The sequence below is a fragment of the Bubalus bubalis genome, chromosome 5, assembly GCF_019923935.1.
Source record: "Bubalus bubalis isolate 160015118507 breed Murrah chromosome 5, NDDB_SH_1, whole genome shotgun sequence".
NCBI lineage: Eukaryota > Metazoa > Chordata > Mammalia > Artiodactyla > Bovidae > Bubalus > Bubalus bubalis.
The window spans coordinates 544,531-554,292 of NC_059161.1; positions in this window are offsets into that span (position 1 = coordinate 544,531).

Below are 9,762 nucleotides of genomic sequence, written 5' to 3' on the forward strand. Positions count from 1 at the left end.
TTTGAACTGTGGGGTTGGAAAAGACTCTCGAGAGTCCCTTGGACAGCAAGGAGATCCAACCAGTCCATCCTAAAGGAAATCAACCCTGAATATTCATTGGAAGGACTGATACTGAAGCTGAAATTCCAACACTCTGGCCACCTGATGCGAGGAACTGCCTCATCTGAAAAGACCCTGATGCTGGGAAAGATCGAAGGCGGGACGAGAAGGGGACAACAGAGGATGAGATGGCTAGATGGCATCACCAACTTGATGGACATGAGCTTGAGTAAACTTTAGGAGTTGGTGATGGACAGGGAGCCCTGGCGTGCTGCAGTCCATGTCCATGGGGTCACAAAGAGTCAGACACGACTGAGCGAATGAACTGAACTGAACTGATTCTGAAATAAATAAATGCTGCCCCACTGGATGGCTCTCGACACCCAGCCCTGCTTGTATTGCATGTTTGTACTGCATGAGAAACATTAGGAAACCGCAACTAGGGAGCATTTTCCAGGATATCTCACCGGCAGTCTCATACTGTCAAGGTTGTCAAAAACAAGGAAAGCCTGGGACTTCCCTGGTGTCCAGTAGTTATGAATAGACCTTCCAGTGCAAGGGGCACAGGTTCGATTCCTGGTCAGAGAAATAAGGTCTTACATGTCACTAGGCAACTAAGCCTGAGGGCTGCAAGTACTGAGCCCAAGCGCTGCAACTAGAGAGAAGCCCACGGAAGCCCACACAGGACGCAGCGAAGACCCCGCATGCCACGGCTCCTGCTCCAACTAGAGAGAAGCCCACGGAAGCCCACGCAGGACACAGTGAAGACCCCGCACGCCACGGCTAAGAGCTGATCAGCCAAAATGAAGCCAGTCACGCATGCTCCACAAGGGAAGCCCTGCAGGGAGAACCAATCAAGCGTGCTCCACAGCAAGAGGAGCCCTGCAGGGAGGAGCCCACATACCACAACTGGAGAGCAGTCCCCGCTCACGACAACCAGGGAAAGCCCTCGCGCGGCAGTGAAGGCCCAGCACGGCCAAAAACAGGGAAGCAAGGAAATGCAACCATCGAAGCAAACAAACAGCGACAAGACAGGGGAGTCTGGAAAAGTGGTACAGCCGAGGGGAGTCCGAGGAGAGCGGCAACTGAATGTCACGTGGTCCCTGGATGGGATCTACGAACAGGAAAAAGGACATTAGGTAGAAACAAGGGCGCCCACATACAGCGTGGACCGAGTGAGCTGAGGAGGGCGGGCTCACGCTCCGTGACCAGCGCACCACACGTGACATAAGAGCCGCTAAGGGAAGTGCTGAACTTGGGAGGAGCCCTCATGTTTCTAGAAAGTTAACCTTATTCTAAACTCCACCCCTAGGCAAAAGTTTATTCCAAGAAAACGATAAGGCCACATTCTTTCCACTTAACATCCCCACAACTTCCTATCGCACTTGAAATCCAAATCTTTAGCCTGACCCAGAGCGGCCGGGGCTTCCCAAGGCTCTCTGGGCAGGTCCCGCTGGGTCCTGGGGGCGCCCAGCATCAACTGTTTCCTCTGCCTTCCCGTCTTCCCGCTCTCAGTTTAAATGTCACCTTCTTAGGCATCCCGGACGTCCTCACCCAAGTAGATGTCAGGGACTTCCGAGGTGGTCCAGTGGCTAAGACTCTGTGCTACCAAAGCAGGGGCCTGGGTTCCATCCCTGGTCAGGGCACCAGGGCCCATGTGTGGCGACTAGAGATCCCACACGCAGCACCGAGACCCGGAGCGGTCAAACAAAGGAGTCAGTGGCTGCCGGTGCCTGGCAGGGCTCTAAGCCCTGCCGAGTCCTAATTCCTGCCTGATGTTCTATTTGTCTGCTGGCTGCCTCCATCTGTGAAAACACAGATCCCACGAGATCAGGGCCTTAATCCCCAGAACCTAGGAATCGTGGGGCAGGAAAGGCATTCAGTTAATATTTGTTGAATGAAGACAGGATTTTCCAGTGTTCTGTTTTCAGACCCTGTTGCTCTGTTTTGTTTAGAAAATGTGCTCGCTCGGTCCAGCTCACTGGGTGATCGGTTACTCCCTGTTACTTACTGTCCTGTCTTCTCTATCATCTTGCGATGTTGCCTGGTCAGTGGCTGACAGAGTTGTAGTTGTTTTGGGGTGATCCCGGCAGTGGCGGAGGCTCTGGTAGATGCCCAGCAGGGCGGCTCGAGCCCTGCTCTCTTCTCGTCCTGTAGAGCGCCCTGACCCCAGCTCTCATACTCTTTGTTTTGTGTTTTAGACTTTCCGGTAAACTCTCATCTAGCAGTTCTAAGGCTCAAGCAAGTGTGAAAACCCCTACACTGGATCATTTTACTTCTGAGCCAAAATTTTTTAAGGGATGAAAAGATTGACGTCAACATCATCAGCAGGTAGGGAAACGCCAATCAAAGCCACAACCTCACAGCCACCAGGACGGCTATGATCAAAAGCACAGGGGCTCCCTGGCGGTCTAGCAGCTGATACTCCACTGTGCAGTGCAGGAGGCCTGGGTTCAGTCCCTGGTCAGGGGACTAGATCCCACCTGCCACAACTAGAGTTCACAGGTCACAACAAGAAATCCCAAAGCTGCAACCAAGACTCGGTTCAGCCAGATAAATAAACGTTAAACAGAATAAAGTTCCTGGTTGGGGAACTAAGATTCCACGTAGGGTGGCCAAAAAAGAGAGCAAAAGACAGACAACAAGTACTTGGCTAGGGTATGGAGAAACGGGAGCCCTCACGCAACGCCGGGGGGATTGTATCAGGGAAGGGTGCAGCCACTTTGGAAGAGTCTAGCAGTTCCTCAAAATGGTAAAGATCTTATGATTACATGACCCAGCAATTTTACTCTCAGGCAAGAGAGCTCACACAACCTTGCACATGGATGCTCACAGATGCTTTATTCATAAGAGGGAAAAGTCTCTCAGTTGATAAACGGATAAATGAAACGTGGTCTATCCATAAAACAGAATATTATTCAGCCATAGAAGTAGGACACCAGTCCGTACAATGATGTGGACGAACCTTAAAATCATTAAGCAAAATGAGAAGCCAGTCACAAAAGGCCACCTGTTGTGTGACTTCATTGATAAGAAACACCCAGAACAGGAAATGCACGGAGACAGGAAGTGGAGTCAGGCTGCCGGGGCCTAGGGCTTCCCAGGTGGCTCGGGGGTAAAGAACCCGCCTGCCAAGGCAGGAGAACAAGAGACGCGGGTTCGATGCCTGGATCAGGAAGAGGCCCTGGAAGAGGGCACGGCAACCCACTCCAGCATTCTTGCCTGGAGAATCCCACGGACAGAGGAGCCCCGTGGGCCACAGTCCAGGGGGTCGCAGAGTTGGACATGACCGAGCAGCTGAGAACACACCCGCGCGGTGGGTGGTTGGGGAAGATGGCGAGTGACTGCTCGTCTGTATGGAGTTTCTTCCGGGGCTGATGAAAGTGTTCTAAACAAGACTGTGGGGGTGGTTGCACAATTCTATGAATAGATTAAAAACCACTGAATTGTGTACATTAAATGGGTTACTGAGGTAGCGTTGTTAAGTCACTCAAGTCGTGTCTGACTCTGCGACCTCATGGACTGCAGCACACCAGACTTCCCTGTCCTTCACTATCTCCCAGAGTTTACTCAAACTCGTGTCCATTGAGTCAGTGATGCCATCCAACCATCTCGCCCTCTGTTGTCCCCTTTTCCTCCTGTCCTCAATCTTGCCCAGCATCAGGGTCTTTTCCACTGAGTTGGCTCTTCACATCAGGTGGCCACAATACTGGAGCTTCAGCTCCAGCATCAGTCCTTCCAATGAATGTTCAGGACTGATTTCCTTTAGGATGGACTGGTTGGATCTCCTTGCTGTCTAATGGACTCTCAAGAGTCTTCTCCAACACCACAGTTCAAAAGCATCGGTTCTTCGGCACTCAACTTTGTCTATAGTCCAACTCTCGTATCCATACATGACTACTGGAAAAACCATAGCTTTGACTGTATGGACCTTTGTCAGCAAAGTAATGTCTCTGCTTTTTAATATGCTGTCTATGTTTGTCATAGCTTTTCTTTCAAGGAGCAACCATCTTTTAATTTCGTGACTTTTAATTTAGACTGAAGATATGGGGGTTATAAATCACTAGTTGTTTAGGAATACAACTGTCAAGCCCACACTACTTGGAGCCTGAATCCTTACTCTTCACACCGTCAAGTGGATCTGTGACCATCGACCGTGGGAGAGCGCAGTTCTGAGCTTGCATCTATTACGTCACAGGCTCGCCTTTCCTGAGAGACAGGCTTTGTCTCGGCTCTGTGTACCTACAGCGCCTGCAACGGTACTTCTCGGGCACTGTTTGTTGAACCAAGGCCTGTTAAACTGCTTGGCCTCTTTCAGAGGAACCAGCTGTGCGGATGCGGGGAGCAAGGTCACCAGGCTGCTCCCGGGTGTCAGCTCTGTGGTCTGCCCGGATGGCAGAGAGCCAGGCTCACACCCTTCCCGGGGAGCCCGGATCCAGATCCGGGGAACAAGCACGGTGGGGGTGCAAACCCCCAGCTTCTCGGCCCCACGTGGGCCGACCTGGGCTCAGCCCTCCTGCAGAGCGGTCCTCTGGCGCCTGGCGCCCCCGGGCCCAGTCCTTTCCCTTCCGTCCAGAAGTGTCAATTCCAATCAGCTCCCTACACTCCCGGGGAAACCGGGCGGCCGTGGTCCCAGAGCAGGGGACGCGATGGGGTCTGGGGCCGGACGCTTCCTGCCGGCCGGCAACCAAGATCCCATCGGGTGGGAGTCCTGGGCGCAGCCTGGCACATCAGGAGGGCAAGACCCAGCTCTGAGGAATCCGGCAGGAGGGCTTGAGGAGGACGGGAGGGGACAGCCCAGGCCGAGGGCTGTGACGCAGACAGCCCCTGGCCACTGGTGACTCAGGCTGCTTCACTTCAGTGCTCCCTGTCTTGACTTACTCACCTATTACATGGTGGAGATCTACCTGCCGAATCAGTAATTCTGTTTTGAGGATCAAACAAGGTAAGGCACCGGGGGTGTTTCAGGACGGGAACCCACTGGGAGCCCTCCTATGCTCACGCCCACAGTCCCTTTTCACTCTGTGTACCCTGTCTGAATGATAGATGACCTTAACATGAAATCATTTAAGATCTGAATTCTGTGCCCGGCTATGGTTGCCCCAATCTGCACGAAAAGAACTCAGGGGACCTGGGCAACCCCATACGTTGCTAGCTGGTCAGTCTGAAGTCCTGATGACGGGCTAACCTTCTCCTCCAGGGGTCCCACACCCTCAAGAGAGGAGGCCTGCTGGGGGGCCAGGAAGGAGGCTCCTGGTAGGGGCCCTGGAAGCTGCCCTGAGCTGGGCGGGGATGTGGCAGCCCTGATGGTTGGCTGTGCCCCCCACACCCACCCCGCTGATGGGCACCTCCCCCCACGCCCACCCCACTGACGGGCACCTCCTCCCACGCCCACCCCGCTGATGGGCACCTCCCCCCAGGCCCACCCTGCTGACGGGCACCTCCCCCCCAGCCCGCCTGCACTTTTGCTTTCCTCGTGTTTCTGTTTTATAAATTCTATAAACTGCTATCTTCACTTGAGATCGTCTTGTTCTTTGGCACCCCAGGGCGGCCCTCAGGGTGCTGGACGGGGGTTTAGGGTCCGGGGGCAGGGGCAGCACAACGCGCCATTTACTTGGCATCTGGCCAACACTCGCCGTGAGCGACTGCGGCTCCGTGTCCAGTGGAATCCACACTATGCTTCTTATTCTATTCTTTGACCACACAGCGAGGCATGCAGGATCTTAGTTCCCCAGCCAGCGATCAAACCCGCGCCCTCTGCACTGGCAGTGTAGAGTCTTAACCGATGGACCACCAGGCAAGGCCTGGATTTGTGCTGCTCTTGTCCTCACTGTCCCGGGTGGACACAGAAGCCGCAGGGCGGGCTCGTCAGTGACCAGGCAGCCTGGGCTGACCCTAGGCACTGTGTCATTTACACTGAAGGTTAGTCACAGCCGTGCATTGTTGGATGCTTAGCACTTTTTCACAATAAAAAATTCTATAATTTTGGTGTGCACATCATTTCTGTAGAAACGCGATGCTATTGCACATTTAACAGAGCCCAGGACCATGTGAACACAGCTGTCATGGGTGCTGGGAAACCAAGATCTCCGTGTACCTTGCTTTATTGCGATATTCACCACATCCCAGTGGTCTGGAAACCAAGCCACACTGTCTGTCCTGGCCTGTGGGACTATGAAAACTCCCTTTTCAAAAACAAACAAGCAAAAGACACCCGTTGGCCCTCCACTTGCTGGGAACTTGGCTTCTAACATCTTCATGTTGAGAAATACGAGGGCCTCTGCGGCTTCTCCCAAGACGCTCGTCCCCCCGCGGCTCTCCCGCCTCGTTTCTGCAGGCCTGTGTCCCTCCGCGGCTCTCCCGCCACGTTTCTGCAGGCCTGTGTCCCTCCGCACGTGCTGGTTTAGTCGCTCAGTTGAGTCCGATTCTGCGACCCCCTGGACTGTAGCCCACCGGGCTCCTCTGTCCATGGGATTCTCCAGCCAAGAATACTGGAGTGGTTGCCATGCCCTTCTCTGCAGCCAGAGGGTCTCTCAAAGCTGCAGAGTGGTGCTGGCAGCCCCACTGGAGCGCCCAGAGCCTTCCTTGGCCCCCGGGTTGAGTCTGAGCTCTGCGCCCAGCTGAGCGGGCCCCAGGATCTGAAACCAACTGTCTCTCCCTCCGGCCTCCCATGCCCTCTGCTGTCTCTGCTCCAGTCACCCTGACCTTTATTTACAGACAAACTGCTCTGCACAGGAGAGCACATGCTGTCCGGATCCTACCCCCCGGGAGCCTCCTGTCCTCGCTGGCAGCTGCCTGCCTGCCCCTGTGATGCTGCAGGGACCCTGCCAGCTTTTCCCGGGTCCCCACGCGTCCCCGAGCCGGTCGGGGGGAGGGGAAAGCGGTGCCCCCTCCTCCAGGGCACGGTTGGGGGGAGCGTTCCCACCTCCCGCCCCCTCCTGCCCCTGCCCCCGGGTGTGGGGAGAGGCCCCACTGTCCTGTCTCAGGGGGCCCCACCTGGTATGCATAGAGGTGAGTCAGGGCCAGCCTTGGCCTCCTGGACTCACTTGGGCTTCTTGGAGCCTGCGTTCCACCGGGGGGTGGGCTGCTCCCTGGGGGCCTGGCCTCCGCTGCATTAGCCCGGGGACCCCGTCCACCAGCCCATTCGGCCGCTGGGTCCCAAAGGGGATGAGGTCCTGGTGGACCGGGGGTGGTTTTTCGGGGCACCTGGCCTTTTTTCCCTGCAAACTCCCCTTCCCCCTTGGAGGCCAAGGTGGATGGCGGTGCTCTCAGAGTAGGCCTGTGTGGGGTCCCAGGGGCCCCAGAAGCCCTCCGAACCCAGGACTCTGCTGTAGAGGAGGCACCTGGGGCCCTGAACAGGCTCGTTAGACCAGCCGGGCCCCTGGGCTGGATTTCTTTCTCTACCCTGACCAGCCTGAAACGGCTTCGGGGGACATCCCCCCACATGCTCTCTCCCCAGACTGAGGAGGGCCTGGGGGCTGGGAGTGTGGCTTGCCCACCCAGGCTCCCAGCAACCTGGAAAGCTGTTATTCCAGAACCCGATAAGTGCCTGGGCGGGGCCAAGATAGGGGCAGCTGTTTGAAGTCCAGAGTGATAACCGCTTCAGAGAAAGCTGATAAGAGCTGGAGACGCCCCGGCTCGGTGTGCCTCTTGCCAGCCACGGCCTGCGCTGCCCCGAGCCCACGCAGCGGAGCGTGCGTCCCCGGTCCCCGTGGCCCTGCTGGGCTCTGCTCTGCCGCTCAGGGCTGCTGGCATCGCCCTTCCCACTCCTCTCTGCCAGCCATGGGACGTCCTTCCCAAACGCACTCACACATTCTTCATCCGCGGAACACATGTTTCCTGGGAGCCCCTCTGCCCTGGCACAGCTGGGGCACGGAGTCACCGCCAGGCAGGGTCTGCACTCAGGGTGTCGGGGACCTACCACTCCCCAGTGATTACAGGGTGACATGGGAGCAAGTGTGGAGGGTCACACGGGAGATGAGCAGGCAGCTGTAGATATGGCCGTCGGGATAGCCTCTCTGCAGTCTTGGAGGACCAGGAGTGGTGGTGGGCAAAACCTTCCGTGAGGAGAGCACGTGCAAAGGCCCTGGGATAGGAGCGTGTGGGTGAGAGGAGTGGGGGACCAGCTTCTGAAGGCAACAGGGTGGTGAGAGTCTGGGATGACTGTGCGGAGTGAGAGGCCTTGGGAAGCTGACCCCTATTGTTAACAATCTCTTGGGCGGCAGGCAGGGAGGCTCTCCTGTCTCCTGGGCCTCTGTGTCCACAGATATAAACTGCAGTTTAACTACCCTGCCTCTCCTGAGCCCCTGTTGAGCCCCGGGGCTGCTCTGGGTGGAGGCAGGCCTGGCCCACACCTTTGGGGGGCAGGGAGGACCCGAGCCTGCAGGAGTTAGAGAGGATACCTGGGAGAGGTGACCAGGTGTGGTCAGGGAAGACCCTGGAGGAAGAGGCGGCCTCAGAGGGCCTCCAGGTCGGGGTGGGGGCGGGGAGGGCAGGACCGCGTCCTGGGCTGTGGAGCGCTGGACAGAGGGTTTGTGAGGGCCGGGTGGGTGGGGGTGGTGACTCGGGGGAAAGGCAGGGCCCAGAAGACCCCCAGGTTCCGGCTTCCCAGGGGGTGAGGGGCCCCACTGAGGCGCTGTGTCCGGGCCCCACCGAGGCGCTGTGTCCGGGCCCCACCGAGGCGCTGTGTCCGGGCCCCACACGCCTGGGCCCTGTCTCCTTCCACGGGATTCTGACTCCTCCGCTCCACAGGGCCTGCGGCCCCTCCGTCCGCAGCCCTGGCCCCGGCCCCGGCCTGTCCTCGGGGCCTCCGCGGCCCCCAGAGGTCGTGGTCTCTCGGAGGCTCGTGGGCGCAGGCCCTGCTCTGACCTGCGGCGCTGCCCCGAGCCCGCGTGCGCACTCCCGTCCGATCCAGTCCCTCGTATCTGCTGCATCTCGCAGGCCTGTAAGCCTCCTGGGGCGAGACTGGGTCTCCCAGAAACGTGACTCATAATAGCTTTGGTGGCGGCCGCGGCGGGGAGACCAGCCGGAGATAGCGAGGGGACCAACCTCCAGCCTCAGCTGTGCGGGAACTTGCGGAGCCCCCTGGCTGAGCCTCGGCTGCCCCACCACCAGCTCGGGCTGTTGAAATCCCAGGGACTCTTGTGCCCCATCCCCCGACTACCAGGACGCGGCGTGTGCGGGAGGCGCGGTCACGAGCCCTTCCGTCCACCCCGCGGGCTTCTTCCCTCGATCATGCGACTTATCTGCAGGTCCTAGCCCTGGCCCAGGGGGCTCCAGGCCTGAGAGGAGGACTGGCTTTAATCTCCACGTGACCTAGGACTTGGCTCAAGAGAGTCATGTGCGCCCTGCTGATGGAGGCAGAGGAGCCGCGGGTGGGGAAGGCCGGGGGTTCGGGCTTCCCGTGGGTGATGCCAGGACGGTGGGGGGTGGAGCAGGTCGGCCACGTTTCTTCTGGACAGGGACTCACCTGGTGCCAAAGCACGTGGAGGGAAGGGGCCCCAGAGCCGAGGGCTGCCCCCTGATGGGATTCTGGGAGCGGGGGTGGCCCCCGGCAAGGCAGGCCGCACCCTCGTCGCCGGGCAGTGCCTCTCAGCACGTTCACACCCAGGGCGCTGGCGGGGGCTGTAACCTGAGCGCTGGGTGCCGGTGGGGGTGGGGGATCCCGCCCGGGCCCTCGCCACACCACCCCCCACCCCCCGTCCGGCTCCCTGCCGCTCCGGG